At 44.1% G+C, this 26,519-nt stretch overlaps 1 protein-coding gene across 3 annotated transcripts in view; it reads left to right on the forward strand.

The window, feature by feature from the left end:
• Positions 1-1,485: 1,485 nt before the first annotated feature.
• PPARGC1A (PPARG coactivator 1 alpha) overlaps positions 1,486-26,519 on the forward strand; it is a 684,253-nt gene continuing 659,219 nt past the window's right edge. For all 3 annotated transcript variants that reach the window (XM_035293952.3, XM_017970644.4, XM_017970643.4), the window contains exon 1: positions 1,486-1,880. The gene's annotated coding sequence lies outside the window, so the exon portion shown is untranslated. The remainder of the gene's footprint in view (positions 1,881-26,519) is intronic.

Raw genomic sequence — 26,519 nt, forward strand, 5'->3', positions numbered from 1 at the left:
TTTCCCCTCTGAAATCACTAGCCGATGTTTCTGACATCACTGGGTTGCTGTGGAAATGTTTATTTCACAGAGGATTTCGAGCTCCAGTGGGGAATTTACAAGTGGAAGTGTGAACTCTTGGAAAAACACAATTGGTTTGAATAAAAATAGGCAGCATTTGGGAACGGGATTCAGAAAGAAAACAATATAAACTGCCTATCAGAGGTTGTTTCAAGTCTTCCTGCAAAGATTCAAATACTTCTAAGAGCATCTTACATAGATATGCTGGTTTTTATTTGAGTTTTACTTTCTATAAATATCTATATAAAGAATAGGGAGAAGCAGGTAAAGAATGTCTTTTTGAAGGAAAAAAAAAAAAACCTTTCAGCCACCCAATTATTAAGACTGAAAGATTTGGTTCTAAAATACCATCTTGTGGGGAGAGAGAGAGACGACCTTATATTCGTTTACATTTTTATATCATATAATGGACTTCAGAGAATAGCTCCCTGTTAAATAATTGTGACTCAAGGGGCCTGAGTTTTAGTGCAGAAGGTACAAAATCGTTTTCCGTTTTAAACTGTTAAATCAACAGAACGCCAAACTAGAGCCTTTCTTCCTGCTGGGGCAGTATTGTCCCCTAAATCCACTTTCCAGTCCTCTCAGCCTAGCCTAGTTTGATGTAGCATTGACTTAGCTTAACTACAGCAACCGGCAAAAGGAAGTGGGTTTGCATTTGGGATGGGAGGAGGCAGGCACTGGTGTATCTGTGCCTGCGTGGACACGCGCGCGGGGGGCTGGAGGCACCGCGAAAGAAAAGCGAGACACAGCAACTATGTGAAAATGGTTTTCCCGTGGCTGGAAGAGGGGGGGGTCTCTGCATGGAAAAAGCGATTTTAGGAATTAAAAAAAAAAAAAATCTTCAAATAGGGTGGAAGGAAGGCTTGCCAGGAGGGTGCGGGACGTAGCGGTCCGGGGAAGCTGTGTTTTTCCTAGAGTGTCTTTCTCTCCGCTTCCTGGTTTCAGGGACCCATCCACCCACCTGCCCGCGGCCTCACCCGCGCCCCCTGCCGTCCCGGGGCACGCACGGCCGGGCGGGGATGGCGAGGAGGTCGGAGAAGGCGCGGGCCGGCGGCGGGCTGCAAAGGTCTGGCGGCGCGGGCTGATTTAGTGGCCGGGGCTGTAGTACAGGCTGTCCCCGGCAGCCGGCGGAGTCAGCGCGCCCACGTGACGGCCCCGGCTCTCCGGTGAGCTCCCCAAACAGACGCACACCCAGCCACACGCGCGCGCTCGCGCGCGCGCGCACACCACACACACACACACACACACACACACACGCACGCACCCCCGCGCGCACACGCCCGCCCGCCCGCTCGCGCTGCCTCTGCGCCTCCATCCCGGCTCGCTCATTATCTCGCCCTCTCGCTTCCCCTGCGGTCTCTAGCTCTGCGCGCACACCCCGCACACACGCACACGCACACACACGCGCGCACACACGCAGCCGGCACAGGCGGCGGCGGCGGCTGCCCAAGTCAGGACGAACCTCTCTAGGTACCGTCTTGAGAAGGCGGCAGCGGCGGCGGCGGCGGCGGTGGCGGTGGCGGCGGCGGCGGCAGCCCGAGCATCCCTCCTCTCCCGGAGAGGGAGCACCGCCGAGAGTTTCCGTTCCCTTTGCCATTCCCTTCCCCCTCCTTTTCTTTATTTTCGAGAGAATTTCTTCTTGGCTTATTGGTTTAATTTGATTTTGAAAATTTTGGGTTGCTTTTGTGTGTGTGTGCTTTTTTTTCTTTCCTCATTTTATTTGCATCCAGAGCATGGCGGGCTGCGGGCTGTCGGAAGACACCCTCTTCTCTTCCTTCTTTTACAACTACGGCTCCTCCTGGGAAACCCCTTCCAACCAGGTAAGGGGTGGCTCGGTGCCGGGAGGCGTCGCGCCCCTTGCCCCCTGCCGCGCGCTCACTTGGCACTCGGTGGGGAGGCAGAGGCTTGGGAGGGGGTGGGGAGGATGGGGGGCCAAGTGGGTCGCACTGTCTGGGTCAGCGCCAACCGGCGAGAGGAGGTACCCCCCTTCCCCCATCGCTAGCTTTCCAGTCTCCAGGGTCTGTCGCGTTCCTCCCGTGCCCAATCTGCCATCGACACCTTCCCCCACCACCTCCCAGCCCAGCGGGAACCCGAGAAAGAGGCAGGAACCGGCGCGTTACCCCGAACAACTCCAGGCAGAACCAGGGAACTCGAGCGCAACCTTCCCCAAGTCGCCGCGGGCGCCGCGCCCCTGTGCGCCTGGCGCCTGCCCGCCTTCCAGTTGCGCCGAGGGGCTGCAGAACCGCGAGCCCCCCGCAACGTGCTGTGTCCCCCCTCCACTCCCCTCGGGGCCCGAGCCGCCTCTTTCCCTAAAATGGCTGCAATCTCAAGTAGAGGCGTCCCCTGACCCGCGGAGGTGGCCGGGGAGGGGGGTGCAGAGTGGAGGCTCCGCTCCTTCTGACCCCGCGCCTCCCCCGGGGCGCACAGGCACCCCACAAACACACACACTTAACTTTGATGACTGTGCAATGCAGTCCGGCTGCATCGTGCCCTAGACGCTCCCCGCCGCCGGCCTATAGGTGTGCGTGTCGGTGTGACTCGTGGGGCCCAGGGAAGCTCGGGGTAGACGCCGGAAGGGGGGCGTGGAAGGAGATGGGTGTCAGCGGGCCACTGGTAACCTGGAGAGACAGGCATGCGCTCAGAGTCTAGGGGTGAAAAAGCTATTCTGGGAGCTGAAGCGAGAAATAGAGGAAAAATGCCTTTTAATTAAATAACTGTTGTAGTCTGCTGCCCCCACCGCTTGTTTGGTGAAAGTCTACAGGCATCTGTCATCTCCAAACTACACGGGGAAGTAGAGCTGGGGTCGAGGGAGGGGAGGCATGTGTGTGCGTGTGAGTGTGCGCACGCGGGTGTGTGTCTATGTGTGTGCGCGCGCTCGCGTATCTGGGCTGGGGAAAGTTGGGGCCAGAGGTGCGGTGGAGGAGCAATGGTGAAAGGCATTAGCAACTCGATGGGCGGTCCAGGGCGCCGGGGATTCCCGGGCCTCACGGAGCGCGCGCCGCGGGGGGAGCTGGCCCGCTAGGAGTGGGGGGTGTCGAGGAAAAGAGCTCGGTTCCCCAGTGCCTCTCCTCCGGAGCCCGCCGGCCAGCCTCGGCCGCTTGCCCGGCTGCCCGCCGCGCTCGCCGGCGCTGGCGCATTCCCTCCCGGGCCCGGGGCGCAGCGCGTTCCGGCGAGCTCCGGGCAGAGAAGCCAAACCCCGAAAGCAAATAACCGAAAAATGTGCTTCGCCGCCCCCGCATCACCCCAAGTTTCCAAGAAACAAATCGCCAAACTACTAGCTGCCAGGTGAAGACCTCTCTCTCCGGCGTGGGCTCTCCAGAAAGCACCGCGGCCATCCGAGTGAATAATACATAAGGGCTGCCGGGGAGCCTTGGAGAGGCTCCCGCCGCCGCGGCAGCAGCAGTGGGAGGCGGCGGCGAGCTCCGGCCAGACCGCCGGGCCGCCGCCGCGGGTGGGGGCGTCTGGACCGCCCCCGGGAAGTACGCCGGGCGTTCGCGCGGGGCGGGAGGGCAGCCCAGGCGCGCGGAGTGAGGGTTCGCGGCAAGGCAGCCGAGAGACACGAGGCCTCGCTGCGAGTAGAAACTTGCTGGAGCTGCCGAGGTGGTCGGGCTGGCGCTGGAGTTGGGGGCCTGGAGAAGCACAATCGGGACCCGGAGGGTGCCCGGCTGCCCGTGGCCGGTGCCGGTGGCTTTCTTCTGGCTATCCCGCCCCGCCTGGCGGGCCCTGGGTGCTCTCCACGCCTCCCCGCGCCCGCCCGGGATTGCCGAGAGCCAGAGACCCCTCCAGATCCGCAAACTCCTGCTCTCCAGGAGCGGGCGTCCGCGTGCCTGCGTGTGTGTGTGTGTGTGTGTGTGTGTGTGTGTGTGGCTGTCGATGAGTCAGAAACCAAGCCCAGCTCGCCTTTGAGGACCGAGGCGGGTACGAAAGGCTTGAACCACACACCAGGCACAAGCCCGGCCGGCATTCGGCGTCCTCGGCAGCGCCGCGCCCCCCACTCCTGAAGTCAGATGCGTTAGGCTAAGTTTCCAGGCGCGTGCCTCCGACCTGCACCCCGGGGCCGTGAAACTCAGACACTTTGTATTCCTCCAAAGAAAGCGAGGAAGGAGACTTGGGGCCAAGTGGGCAGTGATACAGCTTTGCAGACGTGGGAGGTTTCGCAGCATCTTTAATGAAATAGAAACAAGTCGTTTGAGAACGTTTAAAAGCAAAGGACTGCGGCTGGATTTGGCAAGACAGGCAATCACGTGCAAACTCCTTGGAAACCAGAGGAGGTGGGAGAGAGGGACAGGGTGGGGGTAGGTTCGGAGTAAAGGAAAGAGAGAACCATTTGGGGAGGAGGGTGTTTTAAAAGAGGAAAACTGCCGGCTTCTTCGGGTAAAGTTAGTTTAACTTGAGGTGGAAAAGCGTTTCCCCAAGAGGCAACATCTTTCTTCTAGAAGAGGAGACTCATGTTGCTAAGAAAATCGAAAGAATTTCTGATAAAGCAGCTGGCTCTGCTCTATGGAGAATGATTGGCTCTCGGGCTGGTATTGGGTACTGTGCTACTCTTAGTGCAGTGAAATTGTATGGTGGGGAAAGGAGATTATTTGAAGTATTGATTTCTTCTTCCAGTGGTGCGGTATGAACTTTAAGATAAAGTACAGAAACAAATGAGAGATGTACATCATTAGGGGAAGGTGCGTCAGATGCTACCGAAGCGTTAATCTCTGGTGGTAAATGCAGCCGGGGCAGTGAATCTTAGCAGGATTTGCGGTTTCCAGCACTGCCACAATCTCCATTTTCAGGAATGAAGAATACATGTGCATAAGGGGCCTTAGTGATCTCCAGTTTGCATTTTCAGCGTTTGAGCATGGACACATGATTGAGAAAACTGCTCCTAACAGTTCCTAAGAAGAAAAAGGATGCAACAAAGGCAATACTTAAATCTCATCTTGGACTCGGGCAGAGGTGCTGTAGGAAGGCCTGGGCCAAATTTGCAAGAGTGAGACTTATTCATAATTTTACCCAGATTCCTGCCAAAATGCTTACATAGCTTCCGTTTCCTAAAAATAGAAGTGTTCTTCAAATATAATTTGTTTACTCTACCTCAATTAAAAATAAAATCATTTTCCTAGTGTTATAAAGTGCTTATGAGGGTAAGGGTTGACTGTACTAAAAAAAAAATCAAGCTTTTTATTTCTAGATCAATATGATGTGCTCTCAACATCTAGTACCATGTAAAAGGAGCCTTTTTGCAACATCAATAGCAGGCAGGCATGTCTCCCTAAGAAGCTCTTTTCCTGGAATCACAAGGCATTTTCATTACTTTCATTTTCACAAGAAACATGATTATGACACCTCTTGTTATAAACAAACAAGTAAAAAAAATCATAATGAAGATGGAGGTTCTTGATATATAGACCTAAAGATTAGAAAGGAGAGCATTTATTCATTACTGAAAAACAAAAACACAAACAACAAAAACCCAACCACAAATTATCGCTGACCAGGTTTTTACTTATTCTGTGACATTTTATTCTTGAAGCTGGGGAGGGAGGGGTGGTTCTTTTGGAGACAGCCCAATGTGTATTAGAGCCTAAACTACATCTGTTACCATTTAAAAACTGGGAAATTCCATCCTATATCTGAGAGGACCATGTTGCAGATATTTTGCACCCACTTGCCAATGTGCAAAACATGCCATAGCAAGAGCGTGTGTGTGGCGGCGGCTGCGGGGGGCGGGGGGGGAGGTGTGTGGAGCATCTGCTTAGGTGGAATTCATTTCTTCAATTAGAATGAAACCCCCAATTAAAGTGTATCTGTGAAATGTCTCTGATTTGGCTCAGTGCAGCAGACAGCAGACCATTCTTTAATTTACAGTTTCACGCCTAGGGATGGCAGTAGTGCAAGCTTCCAAAACCGAGGTTTATCTTTTGATGTTGTGCTTTTCAACCTGTGATTCTCTCCTGTAGTTGTTTCGGCTTTCTGTCTTTATCAGAAAGCTGACTGTGGAGTGGTCGTTACTGCTTGCAGTTCCGACCCAGGTCACCTTATTAGTTATCACTATGTAAGCCCAAATCGAAGCAGGCCAGGTCTGTATGATATTGAATCAATCAACTGAAAGTGAAAAATGGAGCCAATTAGCTGACCGCTTGGGTCAGACACCTGATTTTACTCACCTGATTGACCAGCTTGTTGGTTACTGGGTACCTTAATCTGAGGTTATGTAAAAGACATCACCACGAGTCTCGACCATGCTTTTTAAACTTTTCTTTCTCTGCCCCCCGTCCCCACCACTTCGTCAAATGTTCCAGACTAGAAATATAAAATGGCATCCTCATAAGGGCACTATCCTTTCAGAGTAGGCAGTGACGGTTTTGAATTAGCCAGTACCCATAATTCTGTATACTCACTGTATCTTCTCCAGCAAGGTAGACGTTTCAGTGCAGAATCATTAATGGATGTGGGTAAGCTGTCGAAAGCTTGTGCTGACTGCCCATTTTTTTCTTGTCTTGGCATTACCTCCATGAATATGGATAGCCAAAGCAGAAAGCAGCCCACCGAAGAACACTTTTTTTTCCATTCAGTCCAAGTACTATAAAGAATTCAGTATTTTTTTTTTCTTTCTGGACATTTCACAATTCTTAAAATGGTGACAGTGTTGGCATCCCTGGAGATGAGCCAAGACTTGGGAATGTCCCCCATTTACACAGTTGTTAGACAGCCAGTACCTCAAAGTTCAAAAAATATCAACTGGGCTTCTATACCTTTTCAACGTTTTTATTTTCCTGAAGATGTAGTATGAACTGCAAAAGAGTGTTCAGCATGTCTACCTTCTTAACCTTAAATAAATTTTAGAAATTCACCTGTAAATCCAGCTCACAGAACTCCAGTTTTTATGTAACTCCAATTTTTCTGACTTGGAGTTTCTCCTAGATATATAGGAGAGGAAAGGAGTTTGTTGTGGGTCTTCCAGTAAGGCTGGCTTACTTAATGCATCAGCTTGAAAATGTCATTTGCTTTTCCTTCCTTCCTTCCTCCCTCCCTCCCTCCCTCCCTCCCTTCCTTCCTTCCTTCCTTCCTTTCCCTGGTGTGTAGTGGTGCGATCTCAGCTCATTGCAACCACTACCTCCCGGGTGCAAGCTATTCTTCTGTCTCAGCCTCCTGAGTAGCTGAGGCTACAGGCACACTCCACCACACCTGGCTAATTTTTGTACTTTTAGTGGAGACGGGTTTCGCCAAGTTGTCCAGGCTGGTCTTGAACTCCTGACCTCAAGTGATCTGACCGCTTTGGCCTCCCAAAGTGCTGTCGTTTGCTTTTCTTTGTAATTTATGTAAACCTTAAACTTGGCAGTTAAGGAGCAGCGACAATAACTACCATTTATCAATTGTTGTTCCATATACTTTGCAAGTATTTGACTCATTTAATCTCTGTAACAACATATGAAGTAGGTACTTTTATTATGATTCCCGTTTGATAGATGAGGAAGGCAAAGCACAGGGAGTGAAGTTCTTGCCTAAGGTCTCAGTGCTAGTTAGGGAAAGCTGGACTCCACCACGCCGACTTGTGCCAGCTTCCTCGTCTTCTCCCCATTGTACTCACTTTCTGCTCCAACTAGAAGAAACTGTGTGGCCACATGTACATTTCTTGCAAGTTTGGCAATGGTGGCACTTATTTGCCAGCTTTGTGAGATAGTGAATATCTCCTTTGTTTGCCTAAGTTTACCTACTTTCCTTTATATAACCAGATAGAATTCTTTTTGATGAACGAGGTGAAGTTGTCTCTTATGGTACAATCAACCATAATGACCTGATGCTTTTTGGACTAGATGTTTGCATTTACCATTCTTTTTTTTTTTTTTTTTTTTAATTGTACTTTAGGTTCTGGGGTACATGTGCAGATCATGCAGGATAGTTGCATAGGTGCATAATGGCAAGGTGGTTTGCTGCCTCCATCCCTCCCCCACCTCACCTATATCTGGCATTTCTCTCCATGTTATCCCTCCCCAACCTCCCCACCCCCTGCTGTCCCTCCCCTAGCCCCCCCCCCCCAGTTTACCATTGTTTTTGGTTTGAATGGTTGATCTACCCTGAGAGATACACAGGGTCTTCTAAAATAGAATAAATATGATTTAGTGGGGTGCTCATTCCAAATGTACATGAGTATCAATAAAAAAATACTCAACAGAAAAAATGTAATTGTGAGATACATGAATAGAATAATTTTGTAATCATTCAGACATCAAAACCCTATCATGTATATAGTGAGGCATACACTCTCATAAGCTAATCCATGTCACTTTCCGCTTGAACTGCGTATAGGTACATTTGAGATTTAGGCTGAAATTGACCTTTCTCATCACGGCCATGTTGTAACAGGTATCTTCTGTGCCGAATCATGCACCTAACATTTATGTCTATCATGAACTAATGCCTTTTAGTGGTTCAGCCCTTATTTTGTGATCTTCCAAAATACAGTTGTGGAAAGGGGAGGGAAAACGTTAAATGTCAGCAGTTACAGCAAGACAGTCTCTACGAAGAGGGCAGGGAGTTTCTCACTGCTTTCACGTTCCTGTGGCCCTAGCGGAAATGTAAAAGTGCAGGGCTTGCATTGGAATGAGAATGGGGTCACCTACCCTTTGTATCCATCATCAAGGAAGCAGAACTTCCTTCCAGAGAGACCATAGGAAATCAATGATCACACTTTGCCAGCGAAGAGGTAAATGTGTACAGCAGACGGCATTAAATAAAAGGGCAGCAGAAAAGTGATTTACTCTAGAAGGCAGTGTGACGTTTTGGTTCTTTTGAAAAATTCACATTTTTGATATAATAATTATATTAAAATGTTTCTTTCTTTTGGATTCTATGTTTTAAAAACAGAAAAAAGGAGAAAATTCCATTAGGTGATATTACAATATTTTCACATGAAGATCGTTATTTCAACAAAGCATTGTCTAGAATATGGTAACAGATCCACCCCACCCTTTTTGTGTGTGTTAATAAGGATTGATTATATTTATTTAAAGTTACTGATTTTTCCAGAGCACGTTTTTTTCGTGCTTGTAATCCCAACTACTCAGGAGGCTGAGGCAGGAGGATTCCTTGAGGCCAGGAGTTCGGGACCAGCCTGAGCAACATAGGGAGACTTCCATCTCTAAAGAACAATAAAAATAAATCAACCAGGTGTGATGATGTGTGCCTTTAATTGTAGCTACTGACCCCATCTCTAAAAAAAAAGTTATTGGGTTTATGTGCATTTATGCATTTATTCGGTATAGTCACTGAAGCAGCAGGGAAACTTGCCATTGGATGAGGCTCACCTTGACCAGAAGAGGTTACAGGTTACAGAGGGGTCCTCATACAGGAGAAACGTTGGGGAGGAGAGGAGGGACGGGGATGGGGGAGGGGAGGAGGTGGTTGATGCAAAGGGAAGTGTAGATGTGGAAACCTAATGGAATGTGGAAAAGCAGGTGTGTGGTTCTAATCTGCTTCCCCTCTTTAGTGTGCACTTGTGATTGCTTTGTGAGCACATCTTCCTGTAGGTTTGAAATAGAGAGCTGCAGCTAAAAGCTAAGAGCCAAATGAACGTCTGGCTTCTATCTGGAAGAAGACAAGACATCCATGTCATCTCTTGCCTGAAAGAGTATTAGAAAGTGTGTTGGTTGTGTAATAAGAAAACAAAACAAGGCAAAAAGATGCAAAGAAAAAGAAAAATCTAACTAACAACCCCTACACATTCTGCTCCAATTTATTATTTCCAGTAGCAGTTTAGTCCCTAATGTTAACAATGAGTGATTATGATTCTGTAGTTTCATTTACAGCATAAATTAGCATTTTGTTTTCTGTTACAGCTTTTGAATGAGGAATTATAATGTATAATTTGCTGAAAATAGATGTTATCATCTCTTAGGATGAGAACAACCACATAAACTTGAACAAATGATAAAAATGGAATCAATTACATTTCAAATGGAAGTAGTTTACAAACCTCCAAATACAAAGTGGCAGTAGTAGTTGGTTATTGTAACAAATAATTAGTTTTTTTAAACAACATTTATTGAATTCCACTGACAATTTGGTAATTGTTCACAGTTGGCTGTAGGCCTCCCTCTCCTAAAATGAAATGTGGCATGGAACAACTGCATTTTATAAACTGTAGTTTGCCTCATTATTTAATGTTGTGACCAGAATGTATATTTATTTGCATATATAACCCTTTCTGAGTAATAGGGCAATATCAAATTGAATAAAACAATGTCACCAAGCCTAGGTGACAGGTAAACATCCAAGGGCTGGTGATTGAGAATATTTTCAGGTTCCAAAGAAAGAAAAGAAGCAAACAGTCCAAATGGATATGTGTACATGTATATTGAAGGGGAAAACATTTTAAATGTTCTATCAAATGGGCAGATCATATTTTTTTTCAGCAGGAATTGACTTCTTTTTCCCACTCCCATTGCTCTCCTTTCCATAACAGTTTCTGTCTTGTGCTGTCGTATTTATTTCTAAGTCTTGCCTCCCATTTTACTGAGGAAGCTGATTTTGGGAAAGAACCACATGCTCTTTGCCTCTAGATTCTCATCCTGCCCAGCCTGCACTGGACAGACAGAGCCCATGTGTTGGATAAATGTCTGAAATGTCAGAAAACAACTTTTATACCAATACACGTGTCACTTTATTTATTATTCTTTGTTTCATCTCTTAGGATGATGAGGTCAAGTCTGCAATGTCATTTTTGAAAATGAGAATTTGACTTGGAGAATAAATGAATCCGGCTTCCATTTAAATGTCCCCAGGGAAGAACATGATTGGGTTACCACAGGCTCGCTAAACCTCTTAATTTTTCAAATGAAAAAATTATGAAGGATATACTTACATTAACAAATCCAGAAGCAGTAAAAAAGAAAAGTGGGAGTCTGAAGAAGTTTCTATATTTTATTATTTTGGGTAACTGCTCCATGCTGAGTGGATCATTTAATTTTGATTATTTCTAAAAGATTAATCCATTTCTTTAAAGTTAATATGCAGAGAAATATGTTCAACATCACTTTATTTTTAGATCCCACGATTTAGTCTGAAACAAATCAGTGATGCATTATAAACACATAAGAATGTATCTAATGACGGGAGTCAGGCTGAACAGATGCTAAAAACGATGCTTCGTATGAAGTCGAAGAAGTTGCGGGAGGGAATGGGAAAAAAATCTCCAGAAGTTGGCGGGCTTGTGAGGTGAACGCTGTGGAGCTTTTCACCTGCTAAGTATGTGCTTGTGAAGTGCAGAAGGGACTTTGCTTCTGGGTGAAGGTGGAGGAGATGACATCCATCCCCTGCCATGGTTGTGAGGATTAAATGAGACCTTGGACCTGAAAGACTTTTGTTACTGACTTAATAAAGGGCTGAGTCAATGTTAGCTCTCACCAGTCATTCCTCAAATATTTATGGAGTTCCTACTGATGTGACAGTCAAGCAGACAGCCTGGGACATAGTAGATTCTCAGTAAATTATATTGGGTCCATCATAATAGAATCCATTTATAGAACACTTACAATAACATTCCAGAGACATTTGAAAGTGCCTTACACAGATTCGCTCATTTAGTCATCAAATAATCTTATGAAGTAGGTACTGTTGTTAGTACTCCATGAGGAAACTGAGGCACAGAGAGGTGAAGTAACTTAGCCAACGTCACACAGCAAGTAAGCGGTCGATCCAGGATTTGCCTGAAGCATGTCTGGTTTGCGAGCCCATGTTTTAGCTATCCTGTTAGACTGCATTCAGATGGATAAACTGATGGAGGAATAGACAGAGGAGCATCAAAGACACATAAAACATGCTGCTCTGCATGTGTAGAACTGAAAGAAAAAGAGAAAAGATGCTGCCTTCAACATGGATATGCCTTACAAGTGGAGCCCCACCTGGATGCAGGGGAGATAGAAAAAATGGTTAGTGCTTTAAGGAGGAGATAGCAGTGCTGTGGTCATTTGGAGAAGGGGAAGTTTACTTTTGGCTGGAAAAGTTACAGAAGGTTTCAAGAAGGCAGCGACATTTGTTCTTGGCTTTAAGAAATGGAGAGAATCTGGGCAGATGAGAATGGGGTCCGCGAGTCAGGACATTTGAGGCAGAAGGAAAGTGTAAAAAGAAGTAATACCTGCCAAGGGTTTTTAAAAAAAATTGTGTTTAATTTTTAAAATTTAATGAAATTTATTGAGCACCTACAATGTGCTTGCCCTAACCCCTAAGAGAGCTTTAATTTAGTAAGAGAGAGATAAAAGTAATAACACACACACACACACACACACACACACACACACACACACAGAGGCACGATAGAGACATAGATGGATGATTTGTGCATATACATGAATAGATATACACAAAATAGTACAGCTCTATTCATCCATCCAAACATCATCATCACCCTCTCCTCTGTCTCCCCCCACCTTTCCCTTCCTATCCTGTAACTATCATCATCTCTTTTAAACCATGTGAAGTACCAAGAAAGAAAAATAATGTGCCTAGAGAGAAGAACGGGTGAAAGGAGGCAGAGTCTTTCCTGCTCCTTGTTTTGACTTAAGAAATTCTCCAGTTTCTCTGTCACAAGCAAGAAAGTTTCAAACTTGGTTGAAAATAATTAAGATCTTTGCATCATTTTAAATCTGACCCAGGCAGGCCACTGTGGCTCATGGTGGCTCACAGCCTTGGGAGGCTTAGGTGGAGGGATTGCTTGAGGCCAGGAGTTCGAGACCAGCCTGGGCAACACAGCAAGACCCACCTCTGCAAAAAATAAAAACATTTAGCTAGGTGTGATGGCATATACCTGTAGTCCCAGCTGCTAGGGAGGCTGAGGTGGGAGATGGCCTGAGCCCAGCAGTTCTAGGCTGCAGTGAGCTAGGATTTTATGATTGCATTCCAGCCTGGATGATAGAGTAAGACCCAGTTTCTAAAAAAAAAAAAAAATTAAAATCTGTTTTGTTGACAGTGTCAGAAGAACAGTTCAATTAGTAAATCAAAGGTGAAGTTTTATTTCAGATTTATTGTGCTTCAATAGATTACCATACTTTTGGTGGATTAAAATTAGTCACTCGAGACACACTGTGAGTCCCAGGCAGTGCTAATGACTTTAGGTCTTTCTTCGTGTGGTGTCAAACTAAGAGGGTTACATAGCTTTGATGAAAGAGCCAAACAAATGGTAAAAGGGAATGGAATCATCTGTACCATGTTTATCAAAGCGGTATTTCAGAAAATAGGACTTATTGCTAATTGATTTTTTTGACCCTGATAGTAACAGTTGCATTAGAAAGAATTTAAAGATTATTTCTCCCAATTAAACTAGTCCTAGAGAACAAGCTGCTGAAAAACAGTGGTTACTTCATTGTTTACATGTATTAACATAAATACTAGTTTATTTTCCCCAAATTTTGGCCATATTCATTCTTTTACTGCGCTAACATAATGAAGTATGATGATGTTTTGGGGAGTGTTTGTAAACCGTTAAGTGTCCTCTTAGTCATTATCATTATGGTTGAAGAACAGTTTGCCTGCTTAAAGAGAGGCCATGAGCACTGAATACAGACCCAGAATGAAGTAGATGTTAAATAAATATACATTAGATTCACTTAGGTGGTTGTGTTAAAGTGCTTGTTTACAATGATATTAAACATTTGAGCTGTGGCACCTTACCCCAGGAATAAGGACTAAATCTCTATTAAGGCTCTTTGCATTCTCTGTAACCAATTCTGTCGGGTGACCTCTCTAAACATCCCAAAGCTTTGACTGAGGTCATTTGCAGCTATTGGGTCTTTCTCAATCATCCCTTAGTTGTTTAAATAAAGTAACTAGAGAATATCCTATATAATACGAGAGCCTTCGAAAATATGCAAATATCTCTTTTCCAGAGAGTTTTGGGAAAATACATCATCTTTTATTTTGGCTTATATGGTATTTAAGAAGGCTTCGTAAAAAGCACTGCTTGAATGCTAGGTGTTGTTATTAGTTTATGCCCTTAAAATATTTAAAGTAAATAGCTGCAGTTTTTTTTTTTTTTGTTCTTGTTTATTTTTAGACAGGGTCGCACTCTGTCACTCATGCAGGGTTTCAGCGGCACAATGTCTAACTACAGATTCAATCTCTTGGGGCTCAAGCAAGCCTCCCACCTCAGCCTCCCGAGTAGCTTGGACTACAGGTGCAAAACACCATGCCTGGCTAATTTTTGTATTTTTTTGTGGAGGCAAGGTTTCACCATGTTTTCTAGGTTGGTCTCGAACTCCTGAGCTCAAGCTACTGCCTGCCTCAGCCTTGCAAAGTGCTGAGATTACAGGCATGAACCACTGCACCCGGCCCAGTTTTTTCTTAATTGATTTCTAAATACCTTGAGGTTTATTTTTTATTTTGTTTACACTATCCATAACATTAAATACAGTACAGGGAATGAAATAGGTGTTAACTAAAAAATCTTTATTAATCATGTGGCTAGGAAAATAATCTTTAACTCATTCTTGGAATTTAAAGACATCAGCCCCTAATAGCCATGGGGCTGATTAGCAAAAAAAAAAAAAAAAAAAAATAAGAGAAAGAAAAAAAAAGGGTCAGAACTTAGATGGGCAGAACTATTCCTTTAAGCATCTCCCCAGAAGGCCTTTTTGCTAAAAGGAAGTTTCCCCTTGAAATTAGGATATATTCACAGATAGGGAATATTGTCTTCCTTTATATTTTACCTTTTAATTAAAAAATATTTAAACTTGGGTTTTTCGAGCATAATTTTTGCAAATAATATCCCTAGGAAACTGAAAAAAGCATATTATTAGTTTTTCTTATTATAGATGTGATATATTTTTGTTTTGGATTTTTTTCTTAGAAAAGTTTGAAAAAAGAAAAAAATCAAATCATAACCATATGTAATATAAATACCTAGAGATAATCACAGATATTTTGATTTACATCTTTCCATAAGCCTTTTTTCTAGACTTATGCATTTCATGTTTAAATTGGTATCAGAAATGTAAATATTTGTGTAACCTTATTTTAGTCCAATAAATCACAACTGACCTGCCATGTAATATTTCATATGCCTCCATGTAATTCTAAGTGGCCTTGTAGTATCCCATTGTATGTTAATAAAACCGTGTATTTAACCATCCTGTATCATTGGGTATTTAGGTTGTCACCAATTATGACTAAACTGGGTACATATCTATGACTGTTTCTTTAGGGTAATAACCAATGGTAGAACTACTGGGTTAAAGGGCATACAAATGTAGTTGCCTCTTTGAAAAGATGCGCAAACTTATACTTCTGACAGGTACATGTAAGGGTACCAGATGGAGGCTATTATAAAATAGATCCTCATATTACAGTATTTTCTTTTTCTTTTTTTCGAGACAGGATCTCACTCTGTCACAAAGGATGGAGCACAGTGGCAAGATCTCAGCTCGCTGCAACCTCTGCCTCCTGGGCTAAAGCCATCCTCCCACCTCAGCCTCCCAAGTAGCTGGGACTGCAGGCATGTGCCACCACACTCGGCTAATTTTTGTATTTTTTTGTAGAGACGGGGTCTCACCATGCTCCCCAGGCTGCTCTTAAACCCCTGAGGTCAAGAAATCTGCCTGCCTCGGCCTCCCAAAGTGCTGGGATTACAGGTGTGAGCCACTATGCCCAGCCCAGTATTTTCTTTGTCCCTTTGAAAACCCCAAAATAACCCTTTTTAACAACCATATATATTAGTCAAGAGGTCATGTTTACAACTCTGATGACTTTCCTTCATCTCTGGTTTTTGCAAATTCTTTTGGCTGCTAGAACCAAATGTTGGTCACGGGATCCAAGCAAATGGTTTACATCAAGAGTTTAGCTCTGGTTATCAGAGCATCTTTTTCTTTCCTTCCAGGGTACAATGTCTCTGCAAATGCCTACTGGCTTATGTTCTGTTGAGATCTACAGAGAAAAATCTTCCTTGTTCTATTTACTGAAATACCTAACTTCAAAACAAGGAATAAGCCTGGACTCTAAACAGCAGCTCTTATTATTCCTGAGATAATTCCAGGAGAAGAGGAATGTTGACTGCATCCTATTGCATCATTATTGTTGATCTAGTTGGACCCAGGCTTGAAATCTTAAAGATATTTGTGAAAAATAGAGCTTTTATTCAAGATGAAACATCAAGTCCCACATTAAGCGAAGGCCATTCTCATTCTCTCCACTTGCCCCTCTTTCTTTCTTGGTTGACTTTCTCATAACTTTTTCAACACATCTTTGGACTGCTGGTTCATTAATAATGAACTCCCCTTCCCCACATCTGATTTTTTCCCAAGAATGTGCATTCTGGAGCGGGCAGGGGGAGTGACTATTCCTTTGCCTACACTTCCTGGGCTCAAAGGAGCTGTGGTTACTGTTGCTTCCAAAACATTTCTTTGCTATCATCCAGCAAACCTGTATGATCCCATACCTCCCCATGAAATTCCCGTATACCATGTTCTATCCTTCTTCCTGGCTGTCTTATTGTATCACTGCTATGGCTCCTGGTCCTATGAATGTTCAGTCCCATGAAGGTTCATTCCCTTGGCCCACGTCCTCTTTTCTATCTGAACGGCCACCATCAGGGTGGTCTTCAGCATCTGCTTGTGGAGGAAATATCCAGTGACTTAGCCTCAGAGTTGCAAGACTTCATCCCCATCGTGCTTTGCCAGTCCAAGCACATTGCCCACACCCTGGCCTCATCTTCTGTAATGTCTGCTTCCAGAGCCCTAAACGCCAGTGTAACCATATCTGATTACACCCTCATAGACTCTCTGCTTGCTCTCTTACCAGTTTATTTCCAAGATCATGGTTCCTCTCCTACTCTTTCTTTTTCCAAGTTCATTAAGCATGCTTTCCCCCTGACTCCTTTTAGCCAGCTGAGAGATCCCACTATATATCATTTTAACCACTGTCTTGCTAAAACCTCAAAGCTCTAATTTCTCACCCTTCTGTATCTGTCCTCAAAAATCCCAGTCTTGTGTTGGTGCAACCAACTGTCCTGTTTGCTTCTGCACGCAAGCTATTTCCTGCTGTTGGACAAAACCAGCCATGCCAAAGAATGCCAGTATAATTTTATTATCCTCAACCTCTATGTCATTTAGCAAGTGTTATATGGGATATCAAGCTCACTCACTGTTCATATCTGCAGCTCTGAATGTTTCCCACTGTCTCCAATGACCCTGCCCACCACTGGGCCTCCTTCCAGGTTAGGATTCATGATCACTCAATTCCCTCAACCTCTTGTCTCATATCTGGAAATCTCTTATCTTTCCACCCCTAGATTTTCTTCCATCTGTGCTGTGGATATCATCCCTTCCCATCCTCTCCAGGACTTCAGTCCATCAGTTACAGCTTTATGACTCAATAAACTTAGAAATAAATGTACCAAAATCTCTCCCATCTTGAAAAATTCCCCCATCAACCTTTTACTTCCCTTTTGGGGTTATTTCTCTCTTCTTTTCCTTTGTTGCATGGCATGAAAGGCCCAGCTAATGCCGGGGCTATACCTTTTAATGGCATTAGTCTGCATGAGTGTGACATTGGCTGCCACCAGTAGCTCACAGATTCCTTTAGCAAAGAGGCAGATAGTGTCTAAAGTAGCCTATCTGCCAAGCTCAGCTAGATAATTATCTTAGTTCATTTTGTGTTGCTATAGCAGAATACCACAGACTGGGTAATTTATAAAAAAACAGATTTATTTCTTACAGTTCTGGAGGCTGGTAAGTCCAAGAGCATGGTGCTGGCACGGTGAGGGCCTTCGTGTTGCATCATCTCATAGCAGAAGGTAGAAGGGCAGGAACACATGAGAGCAAGAAAGCAAGAGGAGGCTGAGCTCCCTCTTATGATAAGCTCAGTCTTGCAACAACTAATTGACTCTGGAGATAATGACATTAATGCATTCATGAGAGCAGAGCCTTCATCACCTAATTACCTCTTTAAAGTCCCACCTCTCAACACTATTGCTTTGGGGATTAAGTTTCCAACACATGAACTTTGGGGGACACATTCAAAACCACAGTAGTTATACTCACTGTTTCCAATTCATCCCGTTCAATTCACTTTTGTAAACAAAATTTATTTAAAATTTTTTCAGAGACATGCCCTTGCTATGTTGCCCAGGCTGGAGGGCAGTGGCACAATGATGGCTATTGTGGCCTTGAACTCCAAGACTCAAGCGATCCTCTCCCATCTCAGCCTCTTGAGTGTCTGGGGCTACAGGCACAAGCCACAAAGCCCAGCTAATTTTTAATTTTTGTGTAGAGACAGGGTCTCGTTGTGTTGCCCAAGTTGGTCTCAAACTTCTGGCCTCAAGTAATCCTCCTGCTTCAGCTTCTCAAAGCACTGGGATTACAGTTTTGAGCCACTGCCCCTGGCCCCATTCACTCTTCAGTAATGGCTGGTAAGAGTCAGCCTTCAGCGCTTTGCTAAAACTCTTCTGGCAATGACTTTATAATTCCTAAATGTTTGGGACTCTTATCAGCCCTATTTTTTTTAGATATTACTATGACATTGACTTTGTTGAGAATTTCCTTTGACCTTCTGGTCCTGTTTCCTCTTCTCCCTAATTGACTTTCCTGCTTTGCCTGATGTTAACTGTTGATGTTCTTGGGGTCCTAACTTGGATCTCTTGTTCCTTTATTCTATTCTTGCTTTTTTTTGTGACAATCTACTCACGTATGGAAATCAGTCACATGACTGTCTTTCAGATTTGTATATCTAAATAAGACCTCTCGCCTGAGACTGGGAACTATTTAACCAATTGGCTCCTTGACAGTCTCATAAATATTTCAAAAATGATATGCCAAAGACAGATTTTTTTTTTTGAGACAAGGTCTCTCTCTGTCACCCAGCCAGAAGTGCAGTGTGAGATCCTGGGTCACTGCAGCCTCAACCTCTCAGGCTCAAGTGATCCTCTCACCTCAGCCTCCTGAATAGCTGGGGCTATAGGCATGCACCACTACCCTCAGCTATTTAAAAATTTTATTTTGTAGAGACAAGGTATTGCCATGTTGTCCAGGCTGGAGGGTGCAATTACAGGTGCAATCCACTGCATCAGGCCCGAGACAGAATATCTTATCCAGATTGCTTTGCTTTTCATTTTCTTATCCAGGCAAAAGGCAACAATATTTATCCCACATACCAGTTAACTTTTTCAGTGTACCAAAAACTACCCCAAAACTTTGTGTGGCTTAAAACAGAAACCATGCACTATTTTTTTAACATATTAAACAAACAAACCAGCAACCATATATAAGTGCAATTATATGGATCAGGAATGTGGGCTAAGGTCAGCTGGGCGATTCTTCTGCTGGACTCAGCTGGTTTCACTTAGGTCTTCAGTTAGCTGGTGGTTGATGACATTGCTCATCAATCTGGCAGATGGCTGGCGGCTGGCTGCTGGCTGGGGAACTGGGGCTAACACAGTCATGCATCCATGTTTCTGTTATCCAGCAAGCTTGCCCAGGCTTATTCACTAGTACTGATCAAGAAGATTATCAAGAAGAGTAAGAGAGAAGCAGCTTGCAAGGTGTCTTGAGGCCTAGGCTTGTTGCTCATAAAATATCACTTCTGTTTCATTCCATTGGTCAGAGAGTTATAAGGCCAGCCCATATTGAAGGAGGGGTAAAGGGATGGGAGTGGGGAGAGAATTAGTGGCCACTTTTTTTTATTCTTTTTTTGAGACAGAGTTTTGCTCTTGTTGCCCGGACTGGTGTGCAATGGTGTGATCTCGGCTCACTGCAACCTTCGCCTCCCGGGTCAAGCGATTCTCCTGTCTCTAAAATTTTAGCTACCACGCCTGGCTAATTTTTTTTTGTATTTAGTAGAGATGGGGTTTCACCATGTTAGGCTGGTCATGAACTCCTGACCTCAGGTGAGCCACCTGCTTGGCCTCCCAAAGTGCTGTGATTACATGTGTGTGGGGCCACTTTTATAATTTTCTACACCCATAACTCAAGTCAACCTGCATCTCTTGCTTTCCTTCTCCTTTTGCTTCTAATCAATCATTAGGTCAGGTTGACGATGCCTTTATGAGAACTCTCTTATTTGTTCTGATCTGCAGCCATTGCTCTGTATAACTGTTAAGCTTAGCCTCTGTATTAGATTGTAAGAGCTGCTGTAACAAGTACTACAGACTGGGTGTCTTAAACCACAGAAGTAATTTCCTCATGGTTCTGAAGGTTGAAAGTCTGAGATCAAGGTGTGGGCAGGTTTGGTTCCTTCTCAGGCCCATGAGTGAAAGGCTCTGTTCCAGGCCCCTCTCCTTACCTTGTAATTGGCCGTCTTCTCCCTGTATCTTCACGTGGGCTTCCTTCTGTGTCCATCTGTGTTCAAATTTCCCCCTTTTATAAGGACGCCTGTCATATCGGATTACGAGCCACCCTAATGACTTCAGTTTAATACAATCACCTCTGTCAAGTCCATATCTCCAAATGCAGTCATATTCCGAGGCACTGGGTGTTAAGACTTCGACATGAATTTTTTTAGGGGGAAGGAGGAACACAATTCAGCTAGTAACAACCTCCTCACGTCCCCATCATTTGCCTCATTCTAAAATAGCACCGTTATAGCGATAGGGCTGACATCTCGGGCCTTTTGTTGGGGATGTTAACACCAAGAGATATTATTTTTTGCCACTATTTTTTATGTCTCCCCACTAGACGGTAAACTCCACAAAGGCAGAATGTTTATTCATCTTTGTGTTTCCAGTGCATGGAACAGTATTCCACCTCACACATGATTAAATACATTATGAACAAATTTCACTTATGAAAAAATATGTAAAATGAACAACCCAGGGGAGGTGGTCATTCAGAAATATGGTGATCTCAAGATTTATAATTTAGAAAAGAGTGGTGAATGCGTGGCCTAGCACTCATTCTTTTAGCTGACTGTCAACAAGGAAGTGAAGGGATCCTAGTCTTTGCCTATTCAAAGTCATATTATGACTAGTGCACAGTGATGGAAGGAGTGAGGCCGAGAGAGTAGAACTTCTCAGACTTGCCTATGCAATTAGAACACATTTTGTTAACTAGAGGAAGAAGCCGAAGCTGCATTGGAAATGACAACAACGTTTGACAGTCTGTATTAGAATTTCTCCAGGAAAACAGAACGAACAAGGGTAGGATGGGTGTGTGCATGTATGTATGTGTGCGTTTGTGGCACAGGGGGTGGGGCAGGTGGAGAGAGATGATTTATTTTAAGGAATTGGTTCACACAATTGTAGAGGCTTGGTAAGTCCAAAATCTGCATGGTAGGCTGGCAGGCTGGAGATCCAGGGGAGAGTTTCAGTTCGAGTTGTAATTCTTCTGCTAGAAGTATTCCTTCTTGCTCAGGAGGCCAGTCTTTGTTGTATTCATGCCTTCAACTAATTAGGTGAGGCCCACCCACACTTGGGAGGGTAATCTGTTTCACTCAAAGTCCAAAAATTTAAATGTTAAATCTCATACAAAAAACACCTTCACAGAAACATCTAGAAAAACATTTGACCAAATATTTGGGCACCATGGCCCAGTCAAGTTGACACATAAAATTAACCATCACACAGTCCAGCTCTCTGGGTCCCATGAGGCACTTCGGAGCATAGAATGTAATGATCGTAATGCAGGCAGAAGAACCGGACTGAAATAAATCAGCGACTGACCTATCTACATATGTAGAAGAAACTCATTGAAAGTGCAATTAGGGTCTTGCCAGTTTTAGAAGCCAGCCAGCTTTTGAAAAAGATATTTAGTAGTCTAAAAAGGGATAGTCAGAGGATTTTCTATAGTCAGGGTAGAGAATATGACAAGCCCCGAGTGTTTAAGAAACCATTAAAATCCTTATTTGTCAATGAACTTAATTCCAGTCGATAAGACACAACACAAATACAGAAACAGTATCCATTTTTAAGCAAACATAAAATCGAAGTTTATGGTATATGCTGGCAAGGGGTATTGTAGATTAAACAAAATAATGAAACTCAAAGATTTATTTGATTAGGAACCCAAGTCAAAGCGCTGATTGTCTCAGCTTAGTTAACTTCCTTTACTATTGCTCTTAGATCTTATTTGTGATTCTAATCCAATTCTCTGTAGTTTCTTGTCTTTGAGCAGACTCAGAAGAGTTCTGAAAATAAATAATTGTTTTCTTAGACAGTTTTTGGTTTCTGAGAAAGTCTTTCCTAACAGAAGAGGCATCTGTGGGTGGGCATTTGCGGGACAACAAGAGGCAGAGAGGTACATTTCCACTGAGCCTTGAAAACATGTATAAAGGCAGGAATTTGGAACAGCTATTTTTTTTTCCTTCAAATGGTCAAATATTCAGATGATGAAATACTGTTTTCAAAGATGTTTGTAGGCATCTGGCTCAGACTGAATATGCAGTGTTTATGAAATCAAAGGAAGAAAGAAAGATTACTTGTAATGATGAACTCAACAAGGTAGTTTTTAATACTGTCATCATTTTTACTGGTGAGAAATACAGACTTTAGATCCCCCCCCCCTTTTTTTTTTTAACTGGGAAGAGAAGGATCTTTGAAACAGTTATATTTTCCTAGGCAGATTTTTATAAGAATTCTACATTTCTTTAAAGTTTTGACCCCTCTAAATAAAAATCTTTCCCTATGGAAGTTCTAGAAAGAAATCCCAAGCATAATGTGATGGCGAGGATCTCATGTTTTATAGTCAGCTCTGCACATTACTAATCTTCAGCTTTCTGATCTGTAAAATGGACATTTTAACCTTCATCTTCTGAGGTTATTTTAAGAGTTAAAGGAGTTAATACATGTGGTTACAAGACAAAGCTTAGGTCAATGGGTGGCGTGTGGGAAGCAAACACAGCCCATCATGATAATGCTGGTATCACAGGAGGGAGAGAGATGGACAGATGTGGCACATATGAACAGATGCTAACCATGTTTACAAGAGACCATTTTTGGGGAACCAGAATGTCCACTTGACCCAGTCACTTGTTTCTTCATCCTCTTCTGGATTTGTTTTCACAGACCGTATTGGTGATGGGGTAAGTTTCAATAAAATATTTTCTATGAACAACACATTTAGTTCTTTGTTGAGAAGCAATATGCTCTAAAATATACTAGTTAGGCCATTTCTAGAAAGCTGTGGTCTGATTTAAATATTTCTTTCCTGATTTGCACGCAAAATGGAAAAAAAATTGCCCATTTATTTGCAGGAAATAAAAACATATAATACCAAAGAAAATTAGAAGGTAAAACTCCAGAATAACACGATTCTTCAGAAAATACAATCCAATTATAGGAGAGAGGTAATATCCAGTTTTTTTTGGTTGCCCTATAATAAATGCAGATTACTTAGGTATTTAATATTGAGTGGTATTTCAAAATCAAATGACTATTATTTCTGTTATCAGTGGAAAAAGTAATATTAAAGTAGAAATTAGTACTTGAGACTTATAAATGAAGGACAAAAGTCTTTTGTGCAAAACTACCTGGAAAATTGTAACTCTTTCAAACTCAAATCAGAGGATTGTTCTTCCAATAAATATTTTTGGAGGCTCTATTATGTGCCAGACATTGTTTTAGAACCTGGACATACAACAGTAAAAAAGGAAGAAAGGCCTTGTGTTTGATGGAATTTATAATCTTCCAGGTAGAGACAGAATAAAACAATAAAATTGAATGCAGTTACAAGATAAATTTTGAAAGTGAGAAGTGCTATGAAGATTACAAAAAAGACAAGGTGATGGGATAGACAATGACCAGTGACAGAGACAATGTTATAGGACCAACAGTTTCCTATGCCTGCTGCACGGTAACAGACCAATCGCTGAGACAGCAGGGTTTGCAGCAAAGAAAGAATTTAATGGCTGCAGGGGACCAAGCAAGGGGATGGATGACGTCCCTCAAACCCATCTCTCTGAGGAGTTCTGGACTGGGGTTTTTAAGCAGATCATGAAGGGTGAGGGACTAGAAAATTGGGGTCCTTGATTGGTTAGGATGAGGGGCAGGAAATCATTGAGACATGGACACTGCATTCGTTGGTGAGTCAGTTCCTTTGGGGTCCTGCAGACCAGCTGATGTCAAAAGTTTCACTGATACGTGGATGTGGGACCCAAAAGAACATCTCAAAGGGAAAAGTTAATATTTTATTATGTTCAGGTTTTTATTTGTAGAGCAGTTAAAGGGAAATATAATCTTGTAACAGAATCTAGGTGATTCTGAGGCAATAGGCACCAACAACTATGAGGAAGCAGGCCTGAGAGCAGGTGGACCTCATGATTCATGTTGCATGTGCTGCAAGCTTGATTTGTCTTTGTTTCTCCCCCTCCCTTCTTCCTTAATTTAAAAAAGTTGATAGGGATGGTTTCAATGGGGTGTGTGTGAGATATGTGGGGAGGGGTATTCAGACTAGAAGTAGCCACAGGAGATCTCCCTGGAAAGATCTTGATTAACGTTCCATCTTCTGGGTGGTGTTCCAGGCAGAAACCAGGCAGGAAGCAACTCCCTATGTGGTCACAGCTGGGAGAGTTTGAGGCTGTCGTCTAAGATAAGGTCAGAGGTGATAGACCCCAGGTCCTTCCATACTGTGGGTGATGTTAGGAGTTTGGACTTTATTTTCAGTGATGTGAGAATCCAGTGGAGATTTTAAAGCATGGGAGGGACATGGCCTGATTTATGTGTTTCAAAGATCACTCTGACAGCTTCAAAGAGGATGGGCTGTAACAGGAACAAGAATGAATCAGGAGGAAAGTGAGGGGCTCTTGCGTAAAGCAGCAGAGATGGATGGGAGGGCTAAAGATGGAGAGGCATTCACCTAAACAAAGAAGAGTGTGGGCCGCTGCCTCTGCTTTACCAGCATTCTAGGGACATCTGTGTGTGCGGTAGGAAGTGCAAGCGATCAACCTGGCGTGGGCTTCTCAAACATTACCAGCCTCCTGGGCAAAGGCTGTTTCATCAAGTTAGCTTATTGTAAAGTATGGAGCAATAATACATCCAGTTACAAAGGAAAATAGTGTTTGCTTGGGTTAAAGAGGAAATTTAAGAAAATTAGGCGTGACAAAAGTTTAGTAGCTCACGAGGGGCAGATGTCCACAGTTCTTTGTGAGGAGCTGGAATTCAATGGTAGATGAGAAGGGCGCACTGCAGTGGGCATGCTCTGTGTACTCTTGGGAACCTGCTGGTGTTTTTAAAAACAAATGTTTTAACATCTAAACAGGCAAACCTATGTTTCGTTGCTTATTAGCAGAATGGTTGCCTGCCTTGAAGGGCTTGGTGATGAAGTCTCTAGATGCTGCCGGCCTTTGCCTGCTGTTGTTGTGAGAGAAGGGATGTCTTCTGGGACTGTTTCATGCCAATGTTTCCCCTAATGTTTAGGACCTAAATGGGGCAGAGGTGGGTTGGGTGTATGTGTGGGGAAAGTGAGACAACTGGGGAAAGTGAGGAGCCCAGGGACGTGGTCCCTGTCCTTTGTTTTTGCTCAGGCTCCTTTGTTCGCAAGGAGGAAACCCATTCAACTGGACAGCAGATGCATGATGAGGATTCAGACACATCATGGGCTCCAAGGTGAGAAAGTGAGGTGAAGCCACGTCTCCTGTGAAGTGGGACTGGGCTCTGCAGAGGCAAGGTCAAGACTGCTGACCCTGCCCTTCCTAGGAGTCCCTTTCTGCACTGACTCACCTGGCCCAAGGTTCAGCCCAATGGCTACCAGCCCTGCTCCCACAACATCACCTTTTCAGCTCCGATGCCTCATCCCTGGGCTTCTCAGTTTCCCTGATTGTCTCACTTCTCCCATGTCCCTTCTCTGCTTCACTTAGTTCCAAAGTCTGGGGGCAGCTGGCTCAGCCCCTGGTTGGTGATGATGGCCCCTCGTGTACTCAGCAGAGCTGGGCAGGGCAATGATGGGCGTGTCCAGTGTTGCTGTTTTATGAAGAGCCATCTTCTGTTTCTCCAGAGCATTGGGATCACTTGGCAGAGTGGGGAGGAGAGTGTTTACAGTCACTTTTTGGAGAAGGCTCTGTTGGGGCTCAGCAGCTGGCCTGGCCTGTGGAGAATTCTAGAGTATTCCAGAGAATCCTAGGGTGTCTCTAAGGGAGGGCTTGAGGAAGGCTGTCTTGGAGTAGCAGCAGTCAGATAGAAGATGCTGCCAGAGGCTGAGGGCCTTCTCTATAAAGGTGTGTCTTTTATTCACTGGGCAGATTTTCACTTGTAAAATAAGGCAAACTAGCGAGATAATTCTCTAGTATTAATAAATTCAGTCCGGGTGTGGGGGCTTATGCCTGTAATCCTAGCACTTTGAGAGGCCAAGGCGGGCAGATCATCTGAGTTCAGGAGTTCGAGACCAGCCTGGCCAACATGGTGAAACCTCATCTCTACTAAAACTACAAAAAATTAGCCAGGCGTGGTGGCAGGCACTTGTAGTCCCAGCTACTCAGGAGACTGAGGCAGGAGAATTGCTTGAACCCAGGAGACGGAGGTTGCAGTGAGCCAAGATCATGCCACTGCACTCCAGCCT

The sequence above is a fragment of the Callithrix jacchus genome, chromosome 3 (assembly GCF_049354715.1).
Source record: "Callithrix jacchus isolate 240 chromosome 3, calJac240_pri, whole genome shotgun sequence".
NCBI classification, from domain to species: domain Eukaryota; kingdom Metazoa; phylum Chordata; class Mammalia; order Primates; family Cebidae; genus Callithrix; species Callithrix jacchus.